General features: G+C 44.7%; 1 pseudogene; it reads right to left on the bottom strand.

Moving 5' to 3' along the window:
- LOC101601995 overlaps positions 1–27,366 on the bottom strand; it is a 61,851-nt pseudogene that overhangs the window by 7,872 nt on the left and 26,613 nt on the right.

Genomic DNA, 27,366 nt, shown 5'->3' with positions numbered 1-27,366 from the left:
TCCATGGGTACTCGGGAATCAAACTCAGGTCATCAGGCTTTGCAATCCAGTGCCTTTAACTGCTGAGCCATCTCTTCCATCCCTGGTACCAGAATGTGACAGCAACATACATGTAGCTCTGGATTTGCAGGACCTCAGTGAGTCACACATGGTCACAGAGGCTCACACGAAGTTCCAGACTGTCACAGAGCAAGCTTGTACAAAAGGTCCCAACCCTTCCACAGACACCTGGAAAGGCCATCTCCATGAAGCAGGATCAGCAAATTGTTAGACGAATGGGAGTCCTCGGTTGTTAGAAATGCCAAGACCATGGGACATCAGTCTAGAAAATCTACTTGCATGAGGTGGGCATTCCAAAGACAAGCTGCATATGCTCCATGTCTGACCTGGTGAAGTCCAGTCCATACCGTCTTTTGTTTATTTGTTCATTTTTATTCTTTTGAGGTAGGATCTCACTCTAGCTCAGGCTGACCTGACATTCACTATGTAGTCTCAGGTTGGCCTCAAACGCAGGTGATCCTCCTACCTCTGCCTCCTGAGTGCTGGGATTAAAGGCATGCATCACCACATCTGACTAAATTTTGGAATTTATTCATATTTATATTAAACAAAACTCACCAGTTGGCTTCTGCATCTGTAGCTTACTGCTAGTGGTAAGAGGATCTAGTGTGCAAATACTCTCTCTCTCTTTTTGAGGTAGGCTATTACTGTGGCCCACAGAGACCTGAAATTCACTCTGTAGTCTCAGGGTGGCCTTGAACTCATAGCAGTCCTCCTACCTCTGCCTCTTAAGTGCTGGGATTAAAGTCATGTTCCACCATGCCCAGATCTCTCTTTTATAAGTATATAAAATATTTGAGGGGGGAAAAAACAAGAAAATCCTCACTTTTCTCTCTTTTTTTGCTTTATTTTATTTTATTTTATTTTTCTTTATGTTTTTGATGTAGGCTCTCACTTCCAGACTGTCTTGGAATTCATTAAGTAGTCTCAGGTTGATCTCCAACTCACATTGATCCTCCTACCTCTGCCTTCTGAGTGCTAGGATTAAAGACATGCATCACAAAGCCCAGCTGGGATTCTGTTTTTTTTTTTTTTAATTGTTTCTTTACTTATTAGGGAGAGAGGGAGAGAGAATGGGTACAACAGGGCCTCTAGCTACTGCATATGAACTCCAGATGTGTGCGCCATGATGTACATCTGGCTAATGTGGGACTTGGAGAATCAAACCTTGGTCCTTAGCCTTCTCACGCAAGAGCCTTAACTGCTAAGCCATCTCTCCAGCCCTGGGATTCATTTTCTGTTGCACTGAATCATGGTCCAAATATCCTCTGGGTGACACCATGTTATGGCTCCAAGATGGAAATTTACACTGTGACACCATGTTTTAGTTACATCCTTTTGTAAGTGAGGAGTGGGGAGAGGTCCACATGTTCTGCTGTTCGTCTATCTTGGGGACAAAACCAGGTTACAGAAATCCTAGAGGCAAGGCTCCTTCCCCTGGCAGTGGCCTGATCCCCTTCTGAAGGAAAAGGTGACCAGCTCCCCAACACTCCTAAAAAGAAGACACGATTTCTAATCACCCAGACCAGCTTTCTCCTCTCCCAGAGTTCCTCTAACTGACCAAGAACCCTCCACGCTGACCCCTCCCCAGGGTCCTCCTGCAGAACGGATCCCTCTTCATGCTGCTCCTGTCTGGGAGCCAGGGTCCTCTTCCCTTTTCCCTCTCTGAACTCAAATCTAGAGAGATATGGGAAGGTTTACTGATAACTCTGACAACATGTCACAACTTGGGAGCACGTAAACCAGTCATGTGATAACCTAGAAAAGCATGATGCTGGGCTGGACCAATGTAACCCCCACTAGAAAAAAGGAAGTAATAGAGAAAGACATCCAGAGCAGGAGCGGCTGCTATAGGATGTGTAACCAGGTTAGGCTAACATGCCATGATGTCCCCAACAGTGACCCTTAACTGGGGACTAGGAGGATAAGTGGATTAGGAAACATTTGTTTAGTGTGTGACAGAAGCATTGAAAACAAATCTAAACCTGGTGTGGTGGCACAAGCCTTGAATCCCAGCACTTGGGAGGCAGAGGTAGGAGAACCACAATGAGTTTGAGACCAACCTGAGACTACGTAGTGAATTTTGCGTCAGACTGGCTTACAGCAACACCTTACCTTGAAACACAAACAAGCATAACAAAACAAAAAGTAATCTAAGGTCAAACCCACCCAATGGTGTCCAGGTAGCAGCTGTCTCTCGGGGACAAAATGCCCTGGTGCTTCCCTCCAGAGGCTACAGGATATGTACATTTGGATAAACATGAAATGAACACATAATGTGAGAAAATACTCTAGTGCCCCGGGAACTGATGTACTTGCAGCTTTTGTTTAGATTCAGGCAGCAAAGCCATGCGGACTCTGAGCATAAGACAGATCACGAGTTCACATCAGATCAGATCAGGAGCTGTTTATGTTTATCAGGAAATCTTTGGAGAAGCTGTGAGTTTCCTGCCTTCAAGAAGCTCCACCCAAGGTGCACAGTCTTCCATGAACCCCATTTCAGCCTGTGCAGAGGTTAACCCTTTGTCAATTAGCTTGATCTCCAGAACAGGAGACCATGAGTGTGTACTACATGCAAACATGGACTTCATTGGGTGACATCCTCCTAAAGGACACCTTCCCAACCCTTTGGTTTCCCAGACTTGCTTAGAAAAGTGGAAATGCTAGTGGCCAGGCCAGGCAAGACATTGGAAGATGTAGTCCAAGGGGCTGTTTGTGCTGAACTGTAGCATGAGAGTCGAACAGACCCAAAGGGGAGTGGGAATTGATCTGAGACAAGAACACAAAGAATGGAGCCAAGAAAAGTACTGATCAAGGCTCAAGTTTATTCAGGCAGTCACACAAGCTTATATACAGAAAATAAAACTTTCTCGACAATGCCTACATGTCTAAAGTCAACTTCACCAAGGCCGTACAATAACACCTCTGTGTCTAAAGTCTACTTCATCAAGGCTGTACGACAATGCCTCTATGTCTAAAGTCTACTTCATCAAGGCTGTACGATAACACCTCTGTGTCTAAAGTCTACTTCATCAAGGCTGTACGACAAAGCCTCTATGTCTAAAGTCTACTTCATCAAGGCCGTACGATAACACCTCTGTGTGTAAAGTCTACTTCATCAAGGCTATACGACAAAGCCTCTATGTCTAAAGTCTACTTCATCAAGGCCGTACGATAACACCTCTGTGTCTAAAGTCTACTTCATCAAGGCTGTACAACAAAGCCTCTATGTCTAAAGTCTACTTCATCAAGGCCGTACGATAACACCTCTGTGTGTAAAGTCTACTTCATCAAGGCTATACGACAAAGCCTCTATGTCTAAAGTCTACTTCATCAAGGCCGTACACTAACACCTCTGTGTCTAAAGTCTACTTCATCAAGGCTGTACGACAAAGCCTCTATGTCTAAAGTCTACTTCATCAAGGCTGTACGACAATGCCTCTATGTCTAAAGTCTACTTCATCAAGGCGGTACGATAACACCTCTGTGTCTAAAGTCTACTTCATCAAGGCTGTACGACAATGCCTCTATGTCTGAAGTCTACTTCATCAAGGCTGTACAATAACACCTCTGTGTCTAAAGTCTACTTCATCAAGGCTGTACGACAATGCCTCTATGTCTAAAGTCTACTTCATCAAGGCTGTACGACAAAGCCTCTATGTCTAAAGTCTACTTCATCAAGGCTGTACAATAACACCTCTGTGTCTAAAGTCTACTTCATCAAGGCTGTACGACAATGCCTCTATGTCTAAAGTCTACTTCATCAAGGCTGTACGATAACACCTCTGTGTCTAAAGTCTACTTCATCAAGGCTGTACGACAATGCCTCTGTGTCTAAAGTCTCAAGAAAAGAGGTCAAGGAAGAGCTACAGCTCCCGACAGCTGCTAAGATCTATTATAATGGGGACCAAGAGGATCAGAGGAGCCAGATGAACCATGAGGACTTCTGTCTGCTGTGAGGGTGGAAACCCCAAGTCAAAGCCAGGATGAGAGCTTGTTTCTCTTGTAGAAAGGAAGGGCATTTCCGAAGCAGATGTCCTCAGAGAAAGAGTCTGCTCTAGGACTCTGTCCTATATGAGCAGGGATCACAGGAGGAGTCGGGATATCCGTAGACTCTGGGTCTACAGGTCAGCTCCTCCTGAAGAACTGTGATGTCTCTGGGCCTCCCCGACAAGCTCTCTTATGCCAGCCCATCCAGAGAGCCCTGGGCAATGTTGACCACAGGAGAGCAATAAGTATGTCTCCTAACTGACAGGAGAGCAATTTTAGGCTTCCTTTTTCTCTCCTGGGCCTTGATCTTATTATATAAGACCATTACCCAGGAAATGTCAGATCAACCCCCAGAGCATGACTTTACCAAACCTCAAGCCTGTTCCTGGAGAAACTTTCACTTCAGGATCCCTGTCTCACAGTCCAGAGACACCAGATCCCTCTAGGGAGAGATCTGCCTTCAAATGCTTAAAGCAAATCCACCTATATCTTTGCCCTGGTGGAAAAGAGACAGGGGGAATCAAAGATTCCTTCCCAAGAACAAATTTACCCGAAAGACCCCAATCACCCTCCTGACCAGCACCAGTACTTCCTCATGCCTGAGGCCAGGAAGGGGGTCATTCCTATAGTTAGGAAATAGAAAGAAAAACAAAGCCTATTGATTAAATTCTCTGCTCCACATTACACCCCATGTTTGTGCTCCCAAGGTACTGACAAATGGTTATTCCCAAATCTTAGTTGAGATTCAGTGGGTTCAGGGTGGTGTGGCTAAAATCAGTACAAGATCTTTGATTAATGAGGGAGGAGTTTCCTTAACCACGTGGTTCCATGTCTATATGCTCTTGTAACTCAGTTCCCCTCTCCCACAACGCATCATTCTGTGCAGGCTCTCAAAGTCACCAAGAAGACCACGCTGTCTATGGTGCCACCACAGCACCATGAGCCCTGGGAAGTGATGGTCATGTGGCACTGATACTCGCCAATAAGACCAACCCTCCACACACACTTGAAGGAAACCACAGTGTGAGGAAAAGAAATTCTAATCATTCCTTCTCAAGGCAAAGCAGAGAGAAGACTTACAAGTCTGTGAAGAGACATTCCCACTGTGCTGGTATGCGGGGAGCTGCTGTGCAGGCTGTGAGGCTCAGAGCTCAGGGTTTGAGGGGACCATCCCTGGGGACTGCTGGGGGACAAGGAACTCTGGGCTGTTATCACTTACCTGCATCTTGTGGGGTTTGGAATTTAGAATACCATGCAGATTTTTCCTCTTGGAGTCATAGTATTATGTATGTATGAACGTCTGTATGTGTTTTTGGGTAATTGAGGTAGGGTCTTATTCTAGTCCAGGCTGGCCTCAGATTCACAGCCATCCTCCTACCTCTGTTTCCCAAATTCTGGGATTAAAGGTGTGCACCACCATGCTGGGACCCACAATATTTATTAAAGCCAAACAGGGTAGTACTGTCCTCATCACAGAGAAAAAGAGAGGGCCCTGAGTTGCGTAGGAAGAGGAACATGTCATTTTGAAGGTCTACCGGGCAAAGAGCAGGGGTGGAGAAAGCCAGTATTCTGCACTGGGGGGAGTCTGCCCCATGATACATGTACAATCACTTTAACATGGAGATGGTAGACCGTGTTTGGTCTGCGTTTAAGTTCTGTGTCCTTACTGTCTCTTATTTTCTCTGACCCACTGTCTGAGGGGGTTCTGTTGGTTTGGGCTCTCCTGTTTGCCTTCCATGTGTATGTGAGTGTGCATTACCCAGAGGCCTCTGTCCCAGATATAACAAAGTAGATTTTCTCCATCTTCCTTTCTTTGTCTTGGGCTTCACTCTTAGCATTCCCTCTAATCCTAGCTCTCCCTAAAATGAACCTAATAATTCATAATTTACACTTCTATGAGTCTGTGTTTTCAATTCTTTGCTAACTTGAATGAGGACCTAAAATTAGAGTCCACTGACCTGGGAACTCCTGCATGTTTATGGAATTTAATTATTCCCTGACCCAACGTTCTGCATCACTGACATGGCTGTCCCTGCCCATGTGCTGTGTGGTGGCATGCATGCCTGTGGTGATGGGGTTACATTGGGCATGCTATGGGCAGCAAGACATGGCACTAAGGCTGAACTCTCAGGAGGAAGAGTGTCTATAGTACTCCAAAGGTGGCTGTCTTCCTGTAAGTGGCATACCCTTGTGAAGAGTGGGGTCCTCTCGGTGAGTATGGGGATATCCTGAAAATGCTGAGAAAGGAAGTATTGAAATCCCTGTATGTGAAAGAAAATGATTAATAGTGTGACCAGGCTGCAATAGAGGGGCTTGGGCTATAGTTATGGGTGATAAATGATGCAGCAGAGGCTGAGATGGCTGCCCTGACCAAACTTGTGTGAGTAAAAGAGGAGTTACAATGAGAAAAGGACATGGGGAATGTGCTCTGCATTAGCCTCTGATTTGGCAGGTAAACTGGATAAAAGAAAATATGGTAGAGATGATGGCTTAACGCCTTGCTAGTGCACGACGCAACTGCCAAGCCAGGTAAGGTGGTGGAAGGACACCTCAGCTCTATGGGTGCGTGATGCATGACTGGTACAGGCAGGGGCGCCACCCAGGAGTGGGCGGCTGCAGCAGAGCAAATGGACACAGATCCCTGTGGACAGAGGGAGGAGAAGGAAATGGCAGCCAGGTGTCAAATTGAGAACAGTTTTTATGGCGAGAACTCGTGAACTTGCCCAAGACAAATTCTACTGGTAGTTGAACTGTGTTCTGAGCCTTGACTTTATGGATGGCCTAGTGGGAAACCAAGAACTGCCAAGTACTGGGATGGCCACTGTGGGCACAACAGATGTGGAAGGAGACACATAACAGAGTCCTACAGCAGTCGGAGCCCCTGGTGGCTCTCCACATGGCAGCCCAGGGCCCCCTAGGCCTCTGGAAACCAGGACACAAAAGGATTCCCTTACAAAGTATAGGTCTAAGCTGGGCATGGTGGTACTCACCCTTAATCCCAGCACTTGGTAGGGAGAATGAGTTTGTGAGTTTGAGGCCACCCTGAGACTACATAATGAATTCCAGGTCAGCCTGGGCTACAGCAAGGCCCCACCTTGGAAAATAAAACAGTAAAGTACAGGTCATTAACTGCCATCAGGTGCCACTCAAAGCTGCTCACTGGGTTTAAGTAGAGACGGTCACAGTGGAGCCAACATGGGTGGTAAATTGCTAAAGCAGCTTACATTTTGCTGAAGTATTCTCATATGCTGCATGCTGAACAGTCCGTGAGGCCTGTTCTCAGTTACAAGGTGGTGAGGTGGATGCTGAGATGGAACAGGTACATCAGTCAACGTGCCCTGTGGCAGAATGGCAGATAGACTATAGAGGGTCTAAACCCACCAGTGTGGGGCACAAATATGTCCTCACCTGTGTGGACCCTGCCACAGGACTCGTACAAGCCTTTTCCTGCAAAGGAGCCACAGGAGGGGCCACCATCGGGGTGAAGTAGGAGGCTCTCTGCTGGTCTGTGGCTTCTGTGTGTCCATAGAGTGAGTTTCAGGGCAGCCTGGGCTAGAGTGGCACACCATACAGACAAACAAAAAGGCAGATAAATCTTGAAGACAAACCAACACTAATAACATGAACATCCAGGGCCCCCAGAAACGGAACAGGAGGTGGACAGCCAGAGGAACGGTGTCTATCCTTTATTGTCTCCTACCTCAGGTAGCCCAGAGCAAAGATTCCTCTAATGACCCATGTTCCTGAGGGGGAATGCCTTTTACTCCAGGGAAGACCCACGTTGGATTGAAATAGTGGCCAGAGGGCTGCATCTGGAACATCAGTGGAAAAAACATCAGACTGAAAGCATCCTCTCTCTTTTGAGTTATTCTATATCACTAAACCATCCTTAACATAATAAATGTAAAGCCAGATGTACAAAGTGACCCATGTGCCTGGACTTTGTTTGCATTGGCAAGAGGCCCTAGTGCACACACATACTCTCCTTCTCTTTCAGTCTGATAAATATAATGAAAAGATCAAAATAAATACTATGTGTACTTCAAGGGTCTGAGTGGTTTCTCAAAGCTCACCTCTTAAAGAGAGTCTAAGCTGGGCCTGTGGCTCCATCTGCAACCCCAGCACTGTGGAGACTGAGGCAGGAGGATCACATGAGCTCAGTTCAGCTTGGGTAGAGACACACATTTCTTTCTTTTCAAATGCTTGGTTTCGTTTTTATTTTGTATTGTTTTGCCTTTAAATAATTTTGTTGCTTTTTAATTTTTTTCTTTTCCTTTTCTTTTTATTGACAACTTCATTGATTGTAAACAAAATCCCATGGCAATCCCTCCCTACCCCCACTTTCCCCTTTGAAACTCCACTCTCCATCATATTCCCTCCCCCTCTCAATCAGTCTCTCTTTTATTTTTATCTTTTCCTCCTATTGATGGTCTTGTGTAGGTAGAGTCAGGCACTGTGAGGTCATGGATATCCAGGCCATTTTGTGTCTGGAGGAGCACCTTGTAAGGAGTCCTACCCTTCCTTTGGCTCTTACATTCTTTCTACCACCTCTTCCGCAATGGACCCTGAGCCTTGGAAGGTGTGATAGAGATATCTCGGTGCAGAGCACTCCTCTGTCACTTCTCGGCACCGTGATGCCTTCTGAGTCACCCCGAGGTCACTGCCATCTGAAAAGAGAAGCTTCTTTAACCAAAAGTGAGAGTGGCATTAATTTATGGGTATGAACATTAAAAGAAGTACTGACTGGGCAGTTTGGTGGGCATAGTATATACACTGAGCCAGACAGCAGCAGACCTCATACCCCAAGCACTCATGACTACCCCTGTTGTAGGTTTTCAGTATCAGAGATGTATTCCCTCCCATGGAGCAGGGCCTTCAATCAAATTAGAGGGCAGTTGGTTTCCCCCGTAACAGACATGTCACTATTCACTATCCATTGGCTCATTTGGCCTGGCTGGCCAAATATAAGGCTTGTAGTGAGACACACATTTTCTTTGCGTCTGGTCCTCCAGACAGCAGCTGTAGTGTGTGAAGGACCAGCACAGCCTGGAGGAGGAAAGTTCTACACTCCGCAGTGGTTAGTCCTAGGGTTAGGAATGTGAGGGTTGGGTTTTGGGTTTCAATAACACCTATGGTCAGGGTTATTGTCAGGGTTAGGGTTAGGGTACAGGATCAGGTTTAAGTTAGGCTGAAAGTGAGGGTTAGGGTTAGAGTTTCAATTGGGTCTTTGTTTAGGGTTATTATTAGGGTTAGGCCTAGGGTTAAGGTTTCCATTAGAGTTAGGGTTAGGGTAAGGGTTAGGATTATTGTTAGGGTTAGGATGAGGCCTAGGGTTAAGTTAGGGTTTCAATTAGGCCCAAGGTTAGGATCCCTGTTCAGGTTGGGGTTATAATAATGATTTTTATTAGGTAGTTAGGCTAAGGTTCAGGTACTTAGGGTTAGGGCTGGGATTAGAACTGGGGTTAGGTTTGTTAGTGTTGGGTCTAAGGTTATGGTTATTAGGGTTAGATTAGGGTTAAGGTTAGAATTGTTGGTTATTAAAGTAGGATTGTTAAATCTAGGGTTGGTACTAGGGTTGTTAGGGTTAGGATTATTAAGTTTAAGGCTAAGTTTAGGGTTAGGGTTTGAGTTATGCTCCATGATATTCCTGGACAGCAGCAGCATTCACAGAAACGCTGGGAAACATCATCCCTGGTGACAACAGACACCTGGTCAGCCCAAAGCCGAGGTTTTCTGTTCCAGCTGCTATGGACATCCACAGAAACTTTTTATTACTTACTTACTGTGGAGGGACTCCCAGGCTGCTGTCTTCCTCTACGTGGCATACTTCTTTGAAAAGTGGGGTCCTCTTGGTGAGTATGGGGATATCCTGAAAATGGCTGAATGTCTAAAGGAAATAATGAAGTCCCTGAGGGTGGAACAAAATGATGAAGAGTGTGGTCAAGCTGCAGCAGAGGTCACGTCACTATGGTGATGGGTAATAAGTGATGCAGCAGATATTGCGAGTTCGAATTAATGACCAAGACCACAAGACTAAGATGTTAAAGAGAGTCTTCTTTATTCTTTTCAACGTTTTTATTAACAACGTCCATGATTATAAAAAGGTCCCATGGTAATGCCCTTCCTCCCCCACTTTCTCCTTTGACACTCCATTCTCCGTCATCTGCCCTCAGGTGCCACTCAAAGCTGCTCCCTGGGTTCATGGAGAGTCAGGTCACAGGGGAGCCAGCACAGGTGGAAAATAGTTAAAGGTACTGGCATTTCAGTGGAATATTCTCATATCCTCCATACTGTCCATAATTTGAGGCCTGTTCACAGTTAAGGTCTCCACGCATGGATGCTGTGATGGGACAGGTATATCAGTCAACATTCCTTTATAGGTCCTATGCCCACCAGGGATGGGTATAAATATGTACTCACTTGTGGGCAACCTGTTGCAGGACTCATGCAAGCTTTCCTCTGCTACTGAGCCACAAGTGAGGTCATCATCTGGGCTGAAGAAGGAGGATCCCTGCTAGTTTGTGGCTTCTGTGTTTCCATAGAGTGAGTTCCAGGACAGCCTGGGCTTGAGTGACACACTATACAGAAAATAAAGAAAATAGATTTAACAAATCACATATACAAATTAATATGAACATCCAGGGCCTTCATAAATGGAGCAGCAGGAGGAGAACCAGTGGAGGGGTGCCCGTCCCTTATTGTCTTCCCACCTCAGGTGGCCTAGAGAAAAGATCCCCCGAAGTCCCATGTCTTTTACTCCAGAGAACACCAAGATTGGAGTGAAGTTGAGACCAGTGGGCTGCATCTGGAACATCAGTGGAAAGAACATGTCTGGTTCATAGTGTGCTCTCTTTTTGAGTCAATGTAGATCACTAAACAATCCTTAATCCAACACACATAAAGGCAGATATGCACAGTGTCCCATGCATCTGGAGTTTGTTTGCAGAGCCAAAGATCCTGAAAATATTAAACAAAATATCAGGTGTAGTCCAAGGGTCTCAGTGGTTTTCAAAGCTCACTTCAAAAAAGAGCCTAAACAGGGCAAGTCAGACTTCTCCTGTCATCCCGGCACTGTGGAGGCGGAGGCAGCAGCATCACTGAACTCAAGCCAGCCTGGGCTCGTGGGCCTCCCTGGACCAGCGCAGCAGCTGCAGTGGGGGAGGGGCCAGCATGCCCTGAGGGGAGGGCAGAGCTGTGTTCTGTTTAGCTAGGGTTCTAGGGGCAGGGGCAGGGTTAGGATTAGGGTTAGGAATGTGAGGGTTAGGTTTTCAATTAGGCCTGCATTTGGGCTACTGTTTCAGTTACATTGAGGGTTAGGGTTAGAGATTCTGTTTGGCCTAGGGTTAGGGTTAATATTTCACTTAGTCATAGGGTTAGGGTTATTGTTAGGGTTTAGGGTTAGGGTGAGGCCTAGGGTTAGGGGTAGTGTGATTGGTGTTAGGTCAGGGTTAAGGTTGTTAGCGTGAGGGTTAGTTGTAGGATAAGAATTAGGGTTTTGCCAGGCATGGTGACACATGCCTTTAATCCCAGAACTCGGGAGGCAGAGGTAGGAGGATCGCTGTGAATTGAAGGCCAACCTCAGACTACATAGTGAATTCCAGGTCAGCCTGGGCTAGTGTGAGACCATACCTTGAAAAAAAAATTAGGGTTTTAGTTAAGCCTAGGGTTAGAATTATGGTTTCAATCTGTCCTATGGTTAGTTATTGTAGGGTAAGGGTGAGGCCTAGGGTTAGGGCTATGGGTACAATAATGCTTTTTGTTAGGGTTGTTAAGGTTAGGGTTAGGGTTGTTAGGATTAGTGTTGTTAAGGTCAAGGTTAGGCTTAGAAGTTATGGTTAGGTTTACTGTTAATAGGGTTAGGATTTAGTTTTAGGGATAGGTTAGGATTAGGATTCGTAGTGTTAAAGTTAGAACTGTTAAATTTAGGGTTACTTTGAAGATTGCCAAGGTTATGGTTAGGATTGTAAGTGTTAAGTTTAGAATTGTTAAATTGAGGGTTAATATTAAGATTGTTAATGTTAGTGTGCTAGTTTGAATAGATGGCCCCCACTATATTTAATGTTTTATTAGCTTGCAATTTGCATCTGCAGTCATCTGGCTGGAGTTTGTGTCACTGGCAGGATATTAAGGTGTGGTGCTGGGTTTGGGATTTCAGTCTAAAGATATGCAAAGTGTGCCTAGCTGGAGTTCCTGAAGTGTGCTGTGCTTTGTGACTTTTGGTTTCTGCTTCTCACTATCTGCTTGGACCGGTGAAGGCAGGCCAGCTTCTTCAGCCATTATGGAACTTCCCCTGGATCTGTAAGCTTCAATAAATATTCCTTCCTCTATAACTGTGCTTGGTCTGGAAGTTCATCCCAGTGAACCTGAAGCTGTCTGCTACAGTCAGGGTTAGTAATAGGGTTGTTAGGTTTAGGGTTATCCTTAGGTTTAAGATTTATTGCTTAGGATTAGAGTTCAGGTTGTGTTTTAGGGATATATATATGTGTGTATATATATGTGTGTGTGTGTGTGTATATATATACATATATATGTATATGTATAATATATACATATATATTTATATATATATAGTTTATATACATATATATACACATACACACACACACATATATATATATGTATGTATATATATATGTGTGTGTGTGTGTATATATATATATATGTATATAGTTAGGGTTAGAGTCAGATTTACTGTTAGGGTTGGGTTTAGTTAGGGTAAGAGTTATGTTTAAGGGTAAGGCTAGGTCTAGAGTTAGGGCTCGTTTTAGTGGTAGGTTAGAAATAGGGTTAGAGCTATGGGTAGGCTAGAGCTCTATCTATGTTTATGGTTAGGGTTAGTGCTACAGGTAGGATTAGGGTTTGTGTTTTTGTAAAGGGTAAGATTAAGTCTAAGGTTTGGACTAGTGTAAAGTTTATGGTCAGGGTTTTGAAAGTTAGGTTTAGGGCTAGGGAAAGGGAATTCCTTCCTGCCTTGTTTTGGGTGCTTTCCTGCTATTTCTATCTCTGTCTGTCTCTCTGTGTGTGTCCCCAGATCTTTCCTTATGAACACATTGATTTCTCTGCCTCTCCTCTTTCTTCCCATCCAGCCTGGAAAAGGAGAAATTTTATTTGGCTTGGGCTTCCCAGCTAGAAATCTCTGTAGCTACTTACTCTTCCTAAAATAAATCTCAGAATTCATAATTTATCTGTTTCTGAGTCTGTGTTTTCAATTCATTGATAACTTGGACAAGGACCCAAAGTTGTGGTCATGGGCATGGAGTCTCCTGCATCTTTATGGACATCTCATCCCTCCTGGAACTCCAGCAATCCCCACAACAATAAGGCCACCATCAAGGGTCTCACTTATCTCACTGTCATGATGGATGGTGTAAAAGAAATGACAATGACAGGGGCTTCATGTCACAGTGATGTGCAGAATTGGACTGAGGACCCTCAGGTAAGATGGTACTACCATTCTCCCTACATCCCTACTGGGGCAGCCTTGATTAAATGCTGGAAAAATTCTGGGTTGGGTGTAGTGTACCAGGGTCCAGTGAGTCCATCACCCTCTGGCTGCTTTAGGTCCCTCGTGTCCCTGTGTGTCTTCTAGCCTGCCCTGCCCAACCAGGCCATGGGCGGTCTCCCTGGTCCACACTGATGTGATATGTCTGGGGAGCCATGACTACCAGGACTGCAAAGATCATGTCCTGTGCTGAGTAATCAAGATGGCTTTCAACTGATTCAGAGACTTGAAGGAAAGGACAGTGAATCTGAACCATGAACATCACCAACAACCTTGTACATCTGGCAGGTGCTGGGGAATCGAATCTCAGTCCTTTGGCTTTGCAGTCAAGTGCCTTTACTGCTAAGCCATCTGCTCAGCACCAATGAAATATGCTTTGAGAGCCAGGTGTGGTGGCACAAGCCTTTCATCCAAGCACTCAGGAGGCAGGATAAGGAGGACTGCCATGAATTCAAGGCCATCTCAGTTACTACATGGTGAATTCCAGGTCAGCCTGGACTAGATTTAAACCCTACCTGAAAAAAATAAAAATCAGTATGTTTGTGTATGTATATGTGTGTGTCTGTGTATAAACTCATGGGTATGGTTTCTTTTATAACCAGTATTTATTTATTATTTACTTGTTTGTACATTTATTTATTTATTTATTTGGAAGTAGGGTCACACTGTCACCCAGGCTGACCTGAAACTGGCTGTAGTCTAGTTTCAGGCTGTTTTGGAACTCAAAGTGATCCTCCTACTCCTGCCTCCCAGGTGCTGGAGTTAAAGGCATGTGCTGCCACTTCTGGTCCCCCAGTATTTATTATAGATTACACGGTACTGGTGGTCTCAGAGCTGAGAGAAGAAAGGGAGGGGTTCTGAATTGCATAGGTAGAGGAGTGGAAGGTTTTGAAGGCCTTCTGTGGAAAGAGAAGGAGCGAGTGAAGTTAGTACTCTGCACTGGGGGTGTCTGGTCAAGGCTGCATGTGCTGTCACTTTAACATGGAGATGGTAGATTATGCTGGGCCCATGCTGCCTCAGTATTTCTAAGGTGGGCCTTGATCTCTGTTTAGATTTCACAGATAGTCACTCAAGGCAGGGGCTGTTTCATCCCTTGCAAGTGAGGAAGGCTTGGGAACTACCTTAACAGAAGATGTTGCTTCCAGAGTCCCAGACCAGGGTCTGGGTTTACTTACGGGGACGGAGTAGGAACCACACTTTGGAAACTCAATTTCAGTATTTCAGCTTGGGAGGGTGAGCTCAGAGAGGGATATCTTAGCATTTGATTTGGAAGTTAAAGTGGATAAAAGACCAGATGAGATAGAAGTGCTGGCTTCCTGTCTCTTCAGTTTTGAGACCAAAAGAGAACAAAGCATGAATCACCTTGGTGTTGAAGAGCCCTTAAGGGATCCCAAACTTGGAAGCCTTGGCTGGAGAGGTAGCAGTGCTTAAAGTAGCTTACAAAGCCTGACAGCCTGGGTGCCATTCTCCAAAGCCCACAGAAAGCCAGATGTAGAAAGAGGCGCATACGTTTGGAATTTGTTTGCAGTGGCAAGATGTCCTGACATTTTCATTCTCTCTCTCTCTCTCTGCAAGTAAATAAATCAATATATTTTAAAAAATAAGCTGGATGGGGTGGCACACATCATTAATCTCAGCATTTGGGAGGCAGTTTGAGGGTCGCCATAAGTTTGAAGCCACCCTAACACTGCATAGTGAATTCCAGGTCAGCTTGGGCTGGAGCTACACACTACCTTGAAGAAAAAAAAAAGTAGGAATAGTGGCACAGGTCTCTACTCCCAGCGCTAGGGAGGCAGAGGTAGTTGAATTTTTGTGAGTTCCAGGCCAGCCTGAGACTTTATAGTGAATCCAGGTCAGGCTGGGCTCAAATGTAAAATCAAAGAATGAAAATAAATCAGAAAATAAATAGAGCTACATAGATCGGTCAGTGTTTAAGGTTCTTGCCTAAGAAATTTAATGACCTAGGTTCAATTGCACAGTACCCACATAAAGCAAAACATATCTGAAGTTTGTTTATAGTGGCTGGAGGTCCTGGGGCACCAATTCTCTCTGCCATCTCTCTGTCTCTCTCTGCTTGCAAATAAATAAACCTTTTAAATAAATAAAACTACCTGCTATGTTGACACACATCCTCTGGCCTTTGAGAGGATTTGTGTGGACTACATTATTTCATCCATAATACATAGAAATTCTCAGGGTTATGAGCAGGAATCTTAAGTGTCTCTCAAAGGTGCATGTATTCTATTGTTGTCAATGAAAGCATCCTTAGGAGTGTGCTGTCAGGAAATGATAGGGCAAGGGAGGACGTTTTAGGATTTAGTTTAATGAGTTAGGGTGAGCATGTGAGGGTCGGGGGTTGAGGGCAGGTTGGGGTGAGGGTTGAGTTAATATTAGGATAAGGATGTTAGGAGTTAGTAGTAGGGATTATGGGCAGGGTTAGGTTAGGTTTCAAGTGACAGTGTTAGGAAGTGGCTGAGTGAATGTGTGCAAGTTTAAGATAGATAAGCAAGCATCTGCACTGGGCATGGAGGCACACGCATTTAATCCCAGCACTTGGGAGATAGAGGTAGGAGGATTGCTGTGTAAGTTCAAGGCCACCCTGAGACTCCATAGTGAATTCCAGGTCATCCGGGGCTAGAGTGAGACCCTACCTCAGAAAGCCATAAAAAAAAAAAAAAATCTGCATTTGATTAAGGGATCTGTCCCAATAAAGGGAAATCGAGGATTCTGCACTGGGAAAATGGGAAATATGTTGTGAATGCCTGACTCTGTCTGTGGAAGCCTCCATCTATGAAAACAGAAATTCTTTATAGGAGAGAGCCTCAACCTACAATGCAGGGAAGAGGTTCCCTGCTCACAGCCGCTGCCCAGGACAGAGTCGGCCTGGACGATGTAAAGACACAGATAGAACTGGGGTCCACGGGGCAGGGACATCTCAGGCTGGCAGACCATAGCAGGGTCAGCCACACAGAACTGCTTTAGTAGGAATGAAGCATGCAAGATTCACATGGCCTTGGAATCTTGGAATTTGGTTGCATAAAGCTGCTAGGTCCAGGCAATGTGTGTCTTTTTCAGAGACTCCTCAGCGACATCCTGAGAGACCACTGTGGGAAGTTAACAAAAGCTTCAGTAGAGACCCCAGTATGTGGTGGTGGCAAGAACCATGGAAGTCTGCCAAGGAAAACTGCAGGCAGAGTGGAGGCAGCCTGAGAGGGAGGCCATGAGTCCTGTAGGCCACACATGGACACACATGGAGTTGCAGAATTTGCTAGAATTTCTGTGTTTGTTTTTGCAGGTAACGTCTTGCGCTAGTCCAGGCTGACCTGGGATTCACTGTAGTCTCAGGGTGGCTTTGAACTCACGGCGATCCTCCTACCTCTGCCTCCTGAATGCTGGGTTTAAAGCCGTGCACCACCATGCCTGGAGTAGATTTTGGTGTTTGATTCTCAGGGTTTTTGTCTTGCTTTGTTCCAATCTTGACTTGTTAGGCTCCCATCCAGCTAATTTGTGTTGAGAATGTTCACAACCATGATGCACTGAAATATCTAACATTTTTATTGTTTATTTTGCAAGTGTCTATAAGTAAGAGATGACCTTGAGTGTCTAGAAGAGATTTTGGATATTTAAACACTGTTGGAATTGATAACACCTCTGAAGACTTTTGACTTTGAACTGGATGCATTTACACTATGACATGGTCATGACCTCATGGGGACAAGGGGTGGAAGGTATGTCTTCAAAGTGATGTGTTTGCATGTTCAAATGACAAGGATTAGGCTTAGGGTTGCTAGGTTTAGAGTTAGGATTAAGGTTAGACTTTTGGATAGGTTTCGGTTTGTTACAATTAGAGTTGTTAGCGTTAGGGTGATGGTTAGGGTGAGTTAGGATTGATAGAGTTAGGCTTATGGTTAGGGTTAGGTTTGGGTTTTCAGAGTGTTAGGAGTAGGGTTAGGGTTATACTTGTTAGCTTTTGGGCAAGGCTTGTTAGGATTAGTGTTTGTTAGGGTTTGGGTTGTTGTGGTTTGAATAGAATAGATGGACCCCAATATATTCAGTTGCTTTTTTGTTTGTAGTTTTTATCTGCAGCCATCTGGCTGGAGGCAGTTTCACTGGGTGGATCTGAGGGTGTGGTGGTGGGTTTCAGAGTTCAATCTAAAGATATGCCAAGTGTGCCTAGCAGGAGTTCCTGAAGTGTGCTGTTTGGCTTTTGTGTTTTAGGCTTGTGCTTCTTTCTCTCTGCTTGGTCCTGTGAAGGCAGGCCAGTTTCTTCTGCCATTATGGAACTTCCCCTGGATCTGTATACTTCAATAAATATCCCTTCCTCCTGTGTCTGGTCTGAAAGTTCATCTCAGTGAACCTGAAGCTGTCTGCTATAGAACTTGGTACCCAGGAGTGGACTGAGATGAACCCGACCATGTGGATGTTTATCTTTTGGAACCTTTGTTTTGGAGGAATAGGCATGGACTTGGTGCTTGCAACTAAAGATGTCTTCTGGAGTGGTAAGCCAAGTTTTATGGACTATTCTGATGAGAGTCTGAGAATGCTAAGTGCAGACAGCATTGAACTTCGAGGCTTGGCTTATGAGCTTTCTAAGGGGAAGGAAAGACTGCAGAGCACTTTGTTGGAACTGGGCTACTGGCATAAGGGCTGGCTGCATCCTGCTGCCCAGGCCCAGAGTTTGATCAAGGTTAAATTTGTAATGGACTGAATGCTTGGCTACAGGGAGAAAACACAGTAATTTGGGGATATCATCAGGCAGTGTCCCCTACTACATTAGGCAAGACAATTGTATCCTAACACCCCCTTTCGATCACTTTTTACAAAGATACTCAGCCTTACCTCTTAACACATATCTGGTACAATATGCGTACCCCATCATAAAACTCATTCCTGAGCCACTGTGGTGGTGCACGCCTTTAATCCCAGTACTTGGGAGGCAGAGGTAGGAGGACCATGGTCAGCTCAAGGCCACTTCAGCCAAGGAAGGAGCGAGACCCTACCTCGGGGGAAAACAGCCCACTTCTGTGATGTGGTAGAGAGCATGTGCATCACTACAAAACCAAGACACATAGTTAGGTGATGTTCTTCACAGGAACGTTTTATTATTGGATTGTAGATGCCATGTCTTCCACAATGAGACTGGAATCGATGCTACTCATCATCAGACATGAGGCCATTGTCCCCAGGCAGGAGGGATTGCATGGAAATGAGTTGATTTGATCATTCAGACAAGCAGAAAGGGCTCCTAGATGGTGCAAGAGTGATGGGAAGGAAATGCAGGATGCTAGGCACCCAGCTCCGCAGGAAGCAGAGAAGCCACTGGAAAGATCAGGAGGTGTCTTCATGCACATGATCCCAAAGTGAAGGGCAGCATGGGCTGTGATGTCTTCCAGTCTTCTATGACAAGATGCAAAAAATAGAGTAAGAGGGGGCTGGAGAGATGGCTCAGTGGCTAAGGCACTTGCCTGGAAAGTCTAAGGACCCGGATGGACTCCCCAGTGTGCATGTAAGGCCACACGCACAAGGTGGTGTGCGTGTCTGGAGTGCCCTTGCAGTGGTGGAGGCCTCGGGAGACCATGCTCTACTTCTCATAAAGAAATAAATAAATTTTAAGAGTAAGCCCTGCAGAAGTCGACAGTGAACACCTGCTGTGCTGAGACTGTCCTAGAGGGTTTGCACAAGCAGCTCCTCTCACATGTGTCTGGAGTGCCTTTGCAGTGGTGGAAACCTTGGGGAACCCATTCTCTATCGCTCATAAAAAAAAAAAAAAAGTAAATCTAAAAGAGTAAGCGCTGCAGAAGTCGATGTGAACACCCACTGTGCTGAGACTGTCATGAAGGGTTTGCATAAGCAGCTCCTCTCACAGGACTCGAGTGTGGTCCCAAGGAGTTGAGAAGGAACACTTTTTGTCAAGAAAGGAACCATATTTCCTGTTCTTGGGTCCTTACTAATACTTTTCAGTCCTCATGTGGATCTAGGAGGAGGAAAATCATCCTGGAGTTGAGAGAGGTATCCTTTGACAGGGCCGATTTCTCTCTCTTTTGCAGGTGTGTGTACGCATATACCCATAGTGTAAAGAATAAAAGGTGATATCAGACTGCTTGCCATGCTGTCTATAAAAATTATGAGTGCTAGAGAATTGGCTCAGTGGTTAAGGCACTTGCCTGTGAAGCCTAAGGACCCAGGCTCAATTCTCCAGGACCCAAGTAAAGTCAGATGCATCTGGAGTTCACTTCCAGTGGCTGGAGGTCCTGGTGCGTCCATTTTCTCTCTCTTTCTACCCCCCCCCTCAAATGAAGAAAGAAAATATTAAAGAGAAGCAAAACTCAGCTGTCAGAGCTCAATACTCGGGCTTTGGAATATATTCACCTGAGTCCATGTTGGCATAAACGCAATTTCTGATTCTCTGCTTTATCTCTGGTGCCATGTCTGTGTGACTCAGCTGCCCATAACTCCTTCTCCTAGCCCTTCTAGGCGGTCTTTGTGGGCCAGTGCTGGGAAGCAGCGGAGTGTGGGCTCGTCACTGCTAACCTGTCACATGTGCTCGTGTCAGCTGCATCTGCTGCTCGAGGTCAGCAAGTGTCCACACTCTTGTTTGTTTCAAGGTAGGCTCTCGCTCTAGCCCAGGCTGACCGGAATTCACTCTGTAGTCTCAGGGTGGCCTCAAACTCATGGCTGATTCTCCTGTTTCTCCTGAGTGCTGGGATTAAAGTTGTGTGCCACCGGCCCAGCTGTGACTATATTCTTAATAATCCTGGGTACTATTACTTGGAAAGAGCTGTGCTTGATGGACAGTGGTGGGGAGGAGCCAGTCCTAAACATATTCACTGGATTTTTTTATTGGCCTATTTTTATAAATATCTTTAATTATTTATTTTGAGATATAAAGAGGCAGAAAGAGAGAGAGAGAGAGAGAGAGAGAGCGCACACATGGATATGGGTATGCCACTGTTTCTAGCCACTGCAAATGAACTCCAGATCCATGCACCCCTTGCGCATCTGGCTTACATGGGTCCTGGAGAGTTGAACTGGGATCCTTTGGCTCTGCAGGTAAATGCCTTCACCACTAAGCCATCTCTTTTTGTTGTTTTTTTTTCTTTTTGGGGGTAGAGTCTCCTTCTAGCCCAGGCTGACCTGGAATTCACTATGTAGTTCCAGGCTGGCCTCAAGCTCACAGTGATCTTCCTATCTCTGCCTCTTGAGTGCTGGGATTAAAGATGTGTGCCACCAGGCCCAGCGTTAATCCTTCTGTCTTTCAATCTCTTCTCTATGACCGTCAGGTTTGGTTTGAGGTAAAATAGGCAAAAAACAAAACAAACAGACAAAACAGTGCAGGAATTGTTGATGTTAGCCACTATTGTCATTTATGTCACTTCAGGCAACAAATGAGATTTCCCCATTTTTTCACTGAGATAAAGTAGTTCAAGGCTTTCATGGAGCATTACCAAGAGTGCTGTAAGGTTCAAGAATATTTTCCACTGGGCATGATGGCACTTGCCTTTAATCCTAGCACTTGGAAGGCACAGGTAGGAAGAAAACTGAGTTCAAGGCTAGCCAGAGACTCCATAGTGAATTCGAGGTCATAAAAATCAAAAACAAAAAAATTAAAGAATATTTTCCAATGTGATTTTTCTTTTGTAGCTCTCATTGGCTTGGCACACTATGGCCACCATCTCCAGCAACACGGACAAGGTGGACCTGTGAAGGTCTACACCCATCACCTGCAATGTTTCCATGTTTATGAGGCTATCACTTTCTGTATCTGGCAAGTCCAATGTCCCTGAATCAAAGCAGTGTGCCACTGACATGTGACCTGTGGTCTGCCCTCAAATTCACAGTGAAACATTCTGGTTATGTTGATGAACGTTAACTGCAGATGTTTAATTATCAAATCATATTTCTGCTGGTGTTGCGGCCTGAATGTAAGAAGGAATTGCCTGTGGGATTCCAGGAAGTTTCTGTAGATGGGCTTGTAGAACAGCTACAAAAACATCTTGCAGAATATCACCCAATGGCGACCATCACCTCCCTCTCCTCCCTCACCCTACATTTTGTGCACAGCCTTTAAGTGATTACAAGATGCCTACTACCAACAACTCCTATGTTCATAGAAGTTAATTTTAAGAATCACTTCCATGTGACGGGTTATGTACAGAGATTCACTCAGACTCTGATGTTTTGATGACCATATTCCTTCAATTAATTCCTGCCTCCCACAGTCACTTATAGCATGAAAAATGAAATTATCAGTCCTAACAGATTTTGTACATAGTGAACCCAGCACCTTTAATACGGCATCATGGTGGCACATGCCTTTAATCCCATCACTGAGGAGGGATCACCATGAGTTCGAGGCCAGCCTGAGACTACCTTGTGATTTCCAGGTCAACCTGGACTAGAGGGAGACCATACATCAAAAAACATTAATTAATTAAAATTAATTATTTTTGCTTTTGTTTGTTTTATGAGATAGGGTCTCCCTCTAGACCAGGCTAACCTGGAATTCACTATGTAGTCCCAGGCTGGCCCTGAACTCATGGCCAATCCTACCTTTGCCTCACTAGTATTGGGATTAAAGGTGTGTGCCACCATACCTGGCTAACTTCATGATTTTTAATATAACAAATTTGAACAAACCCATTTAAATATTAGGGCAGTTTTTAATCTGTCTTGGTTTTATTCAACCCAGCTACATTCTTACTCAGGACACACATCTACAAATGCAAGTGAACAAGGAAAAATAAACACATATACACACAAACATTAGATTGCTTCATATTCTGAATAATTATCAATGACATTTCAAACACAGGGAAAATGTGGGACTGGAACATTTTCTGACAGAGCTGGAGGGATGGTTCAGTGGTTATAAAGGTGCTTGACTACAAAGTCTAAGGACCCAGGTGTGCTTCCCCAGCAGACATGTAAGCCAAATGCACAAGGTGGTGCATGTTTCTGGAGTTTGTCTGCAGTGGCTGGAAGCCCTGGTGCACCTATCTTCTTTGTCTTTTTTCTCTTGCAAATAAATATATAAATAAATAAATATTATATTTTAAAAGCTCAAGATTTCTGCTGTTATCTTAATTATTATTACCTATAAGATTTAGGTTAACCAGAGCCCAATTCTTTTAAAAAAAAAGACCACGAAATGTCTTTTTAATATTCGAATTGTTCACTGAATAAAAAATGTAAAGAGCTTTGTAAAATAAGAGAAAAGCAAACATTAGGAGAACATTTATAATTTAAATTATTATCATTATATTACTTGGTTTTTTGAGGTAGGGTCTCATTCTAGCTCAGGCTGACCTGGGATAATTCTTCTTCTTCTCCTTTTTTTTAAAATTATTTATTTATTTATTTATTTGAGAGCAACACACACAGAGAGAAAGACAGATAGAGGGAGAGAGAATGGGCGCGCCAGGGCTTCCAGCCTCTGCAAACGAACTCCAGACGCGTGTGCCCCCTTGTGCATCTGGCTAACGTGGGACCTGGGGAACCGAGCCTCGAACCGGTGTCCTTAGGCTTCACAGGCAAGCGCTTAACCGCTAAGCCATCTCTCCAGCCCCTGGAATTCTTATGTAGTGTCAGAGTGGCCTAAAATTCCCAGTGATCCTCCAACCTCTGTCTCCTAAGTGCTGGGATTGAAGGTATATACCACCACGCCCAGCTTATATTATTGTTTTTAAGCTAAGTGTGATGGCTCATACCTATATCCCACCACTCACATGGCTGATATTGGAGGATTGTCAAGATTTGGCCGGGGAGCTGGAGAGATGGCTTAGCAGTTAAGGAGCCTGCCTTTGAAGTCAAAGGACCCAGGTTTGATTCCCAAGTACCCACGTAACCCAGATGCACACGGTGGCTCATGTGTCTGAAGTTGGTTTACAGTGGCTGGAGGCCTTGGTTGCCTTTTCTCTTTCTCAAATAAAATATTTAAAAAAAAAATTTAAACATGTGGCAAGCCTTGGTTCCCCACAAGTAACAGATGGTAAGACCCTGTGCGTCAGGGAGCAGGCTGGAAGAGACTGCTTCTGCCCTGCCCCGCCCCAGTTCCTGTGCTTCTAGTCATGGCCCCAGCCCAGCCGAACTGCTCTCCCGCAGCGAGGCCCTCCCAGGTGTGGGGGTGGAAGGGAGAGGGCAGAGGGAGTCAGTGTAGTCCCAAACCACTCTAGATGTCCCTCAACTGATAAGTGGATAATGAATATATGGCACATCTATACCACAGAGTTCTACTCAGCAGTAAAGAAAAATGAAATTATGAAATTTACAGGTAAATGGATGGATCTGCAAAGGATTATACTAAGTGAAATAACCCAGGCCCAGAAAGCCAAGCATCGCATGTTCTCTCTCATATGTGGATCCTAGCTACAGATGATTGGACTTCTGTGTGAGTGGGAAGAAAACTCAGTAGCAGAGGCCAGGAAGCTAGAAAAGAGATATAAAGGGAAGAGAAAGGAAGGGAGGGAGAGGTACTTAATAGGATGATATTGTATATATGTAAGTAGAAAAATAGATTAATGGGGGTGAAAAGGCTCAAGTGAGGCCAAGGGAAGAGACTGAGTAAAGGAAACGTGGACGGAGGGCTAATCAAAATATAAGAGGATATAAATGAATCATATGGAAACCTACTTTTTTGGAAAATGGAACACTAATGAGCCGGAGACTGTTGCTAGAAAATTTTCAGCTCCAGGGATGGGATACTTCCAGTGAGTTCTTGCCCAGGAAGGTCCCTGATGCCCCCGAAACATTACAGGCCATTGCAGAGGCCCTGGGTTTCCACCAGGAATAGATGGTAAGACCCTATTGTTGAAGTCTCCACATACTTTGGCTGCAAGGTCACTGAGAAATCCTGATGGAACGGAGCTGATAACCTCCTCCATGTCGACCAGCTGACAGAAAGCTGGAAGAAGTCATTCTGCATGCACTTCAATGGGAGAAAGAGAAATCACCAGTGAAGATACTCAACAGTGGACACTGCAAGCCTTATATTTGGCCAGCCAGGCCAAATGAGCCAACAGGTGCAATATAGTGGCACATCTGTCATGGTGGAAACCAACTGCCCTCTAATTGGACTGGAGGCCTGCTCCATGGGAGGGAATACATCCCTGATACGGAAAACTTAAAAAAGAGGCAGTCATGAGCCCTGGGGGTGTAACATCAGCTGCTGTTTAAATGTATATACTATGTTCACCAAATTGCCCAATAAGCACGTGTCTTATATTCATACCCATATATTAATGCTATCTCTCAGTTTTGGTAGAGAATCTTCTCTTTTCAGATGGCAGTGACCTTGGGATGACTCAGAAGGCATCGTGGTGCTAGAAAGACGTGACAGCAATGCTCAACACTGCAATATCTCTATCACACCTTCCAAGGCTCAGGGTAATGCAGAAGAGGTGGTGGAAAGAATGTAAGAGCCAAAGAAAGGAAGGGTAGGACGCCTTACAACTTGCTCCCCCAGGCACAAAATGGTCTGGATATCCATGACCTCACAGTGCCTGACACTACCTATACAAGACCATCATAATAGGAGGAAAAGATCATGACATCAAAATAAAAGAGAGAACGATTGAGAGGGGGAAGGGATACTATGGAGAATGAAGTTTCAAAGGGAAAAGTTGGGGCAGGAGGGTATTATCATGGGATTTTTTTTTGTTCTTTGAAGTAGGGTCTCACTCTAGCTCAGGCTGATCTGGAATTCTTTTTTTTTTTTTTTAATTTTTATTTATTTATTTGAGAGCGACAGACAGAGAAAGAAAGACAGATAGAGGAGAGAGAATGGGCGCGCCAGGGCTTCCAGCCCCTGCAAACGAACTTCAGACGCGTGCGCCCCCTTGTGCATCTGGCTAACGTGGAACCTGGGGAACCGAGCCTCGAACCGGGGTCCTTAGGCTTCACAGGCAAGTGCCTAACCGCTAAGCCATCTCTCCAGCCCTGATCTGGAATTCTTTATGTAGTCTCAGGGTGGCCTCGAACTCATAGTGATCTTCCTACCTCTGCCTCCTGAGTGCTGGAATTAAAGGCGTGTGGCATTGCGCTCGGCTATATTTTTTATAATCATGGAAGTTAATAAAAACTAATGGAGGACTGGAGAGATGGCTTAGCGGTTAAGTGCTTGCCTATGAAGCCTAAGGACGCCGGTTCGAGGCTTGGTTCCCCAGGGCCCACGTTAGCCAGATGCACAAGGGGGTGCAAATGTCTGGAGTTCATTTGCAGTGGCTGGAAGCCCATTCTTTCTCTCTCTCTCTCTCTGCCTCTCTCCCTCTTTTTCTCTGTCACTCTCAAATAAATAAATAAGAATGAACAACAACAACAACAAAAATAAATTGAAAAAAAACTGAAAAAAAATCTACTTTTAGCCAAATCAGGCCTTAGCTTCTTATAAGCTGAATGTCCTTGTTTATGTTTTGCTTTATTTATTTATTAGTTTGTTTTATTTATTTATGCGAGAGAGAAAAAGGCACACTGAACAGGTGAGTTTGGGTGGGCCAGGGCCTCCTGTCGCTGCCAATGCGTGCGCCATTTTGTGGACCCGTCTCTACATGGGTACTTTGGAATTGAACCTTCTGCTATCAGGTCTCATAAGCAAGTGCCTTTAACCTCTTTAACCATCTTTCCAGGCCCCCAATGTCTCAGTTGAGAGACTTTGGTGGTGTTGCATGCTGGCATAAAACGGTCGGCATGATCCAAGGGCCCATCTTGGTCATTACACTTTTGGGGAAAGCTTCCCATTAAATCCCTGTGTTAAATATTAGCAAACCTACCTGTTGGGCTGGGAGGAATCTTCCTATGCTTTACTGTTCCACTTAGATAACATTTTGCAGTCATGTTTTATCTTTTGTAAAAGCTTTTTTTATTATTACTTATTTATTTATTTGAGAGCGACAGACACAGAGAGAAAGACAGATAGAGGGAGAGAGAGAGTATGGGTGCGCCAGGGCTTCCAGCCTCTGCAAACGAACTCCAGACGCGTGCGCCCCCTTGTGCATCTGGCTAATGTGGGACCTGGGGAACTGAGCCTCGAACCGGAGTCCTTAGGCTTCACAGGCAAGCTCTTAACCGCTAAGCCATCTCTCCAGCCCAAAGCTTGAGTTTTTAAAACTTTATTTTAGAGAGAGAATGCTTGCAAGGGTGAGAAATAATTGGTGTGCCAGGGCCTCAGCCACTGAAATCAAACTCCAGTCGCTTGCACCACCTAGTGGGCAAGTGTGACCTTGCACTTGCCACACCTTTGTGTATTTGTTTTACATGGGATCTGGAGAGTGAAACATGGGTCATTACGCTTCACAGGCAAGTGCCATAACCACTAAGCCATCTCTCCAGCTCCATTTTTTCCTTTCCTATAAGAATATTATTTCCTCGGTCTGGAGAGAGGGTAAAAACTTTGGGGTTCTGGAGAGATGCTTGTCTGTGAAGCCTACGGACCTGGGTTTGATTCTCTAGAGACCACATTACACAAATCCCCAAGGTTGTGCATGCATCTGGAATTCAGATCAGTGGCTGGAGGCCCTGATGTGCCCATTCTCTCTCTCTCTTTCCCAAGTAAATAAATAATCAAAATATTTTTTAAACTTTGGAGAAAATATAGCAAAAACATTTTTATTAAATTCTGAAACCTATTTGGAAAAACATTATTTACCCTTAACTTATCCATTACTTTCTCTAATGTTTGTCATAGATGTATAAAAGAAAGCAGTACCCTGTAAAACTCTTTGTCTGTTATACTCATTTGAAACTTTAATCAGGGAATGATGAATTGCTCCATGTGTAAAATGGACTGACATATGCTACTGTTGGAAGAAACGTCCACCAAG

The sequence above is a fragment of the Jaculus jaculus genome, unplaced genomic scaffold (assembly GCF_020740685.1).
Source record: "Jaculus jaculus isolate mJacJac1 unplaced genomic scaffold, mJacJac1.mat.Y.cur u25, whole genome shotgun sequence".
NCBI lineage: Eukaryota > Metazoa > Chordata > Mammalia > Rodentia > Dipodidae > Jaculus > Jaculus jaculus.
The sequence above is the reverse complement of the archived record's forward strand: the minus strand, read 5'-3'. Positions and strand labels throughout refer to the sequence as shown.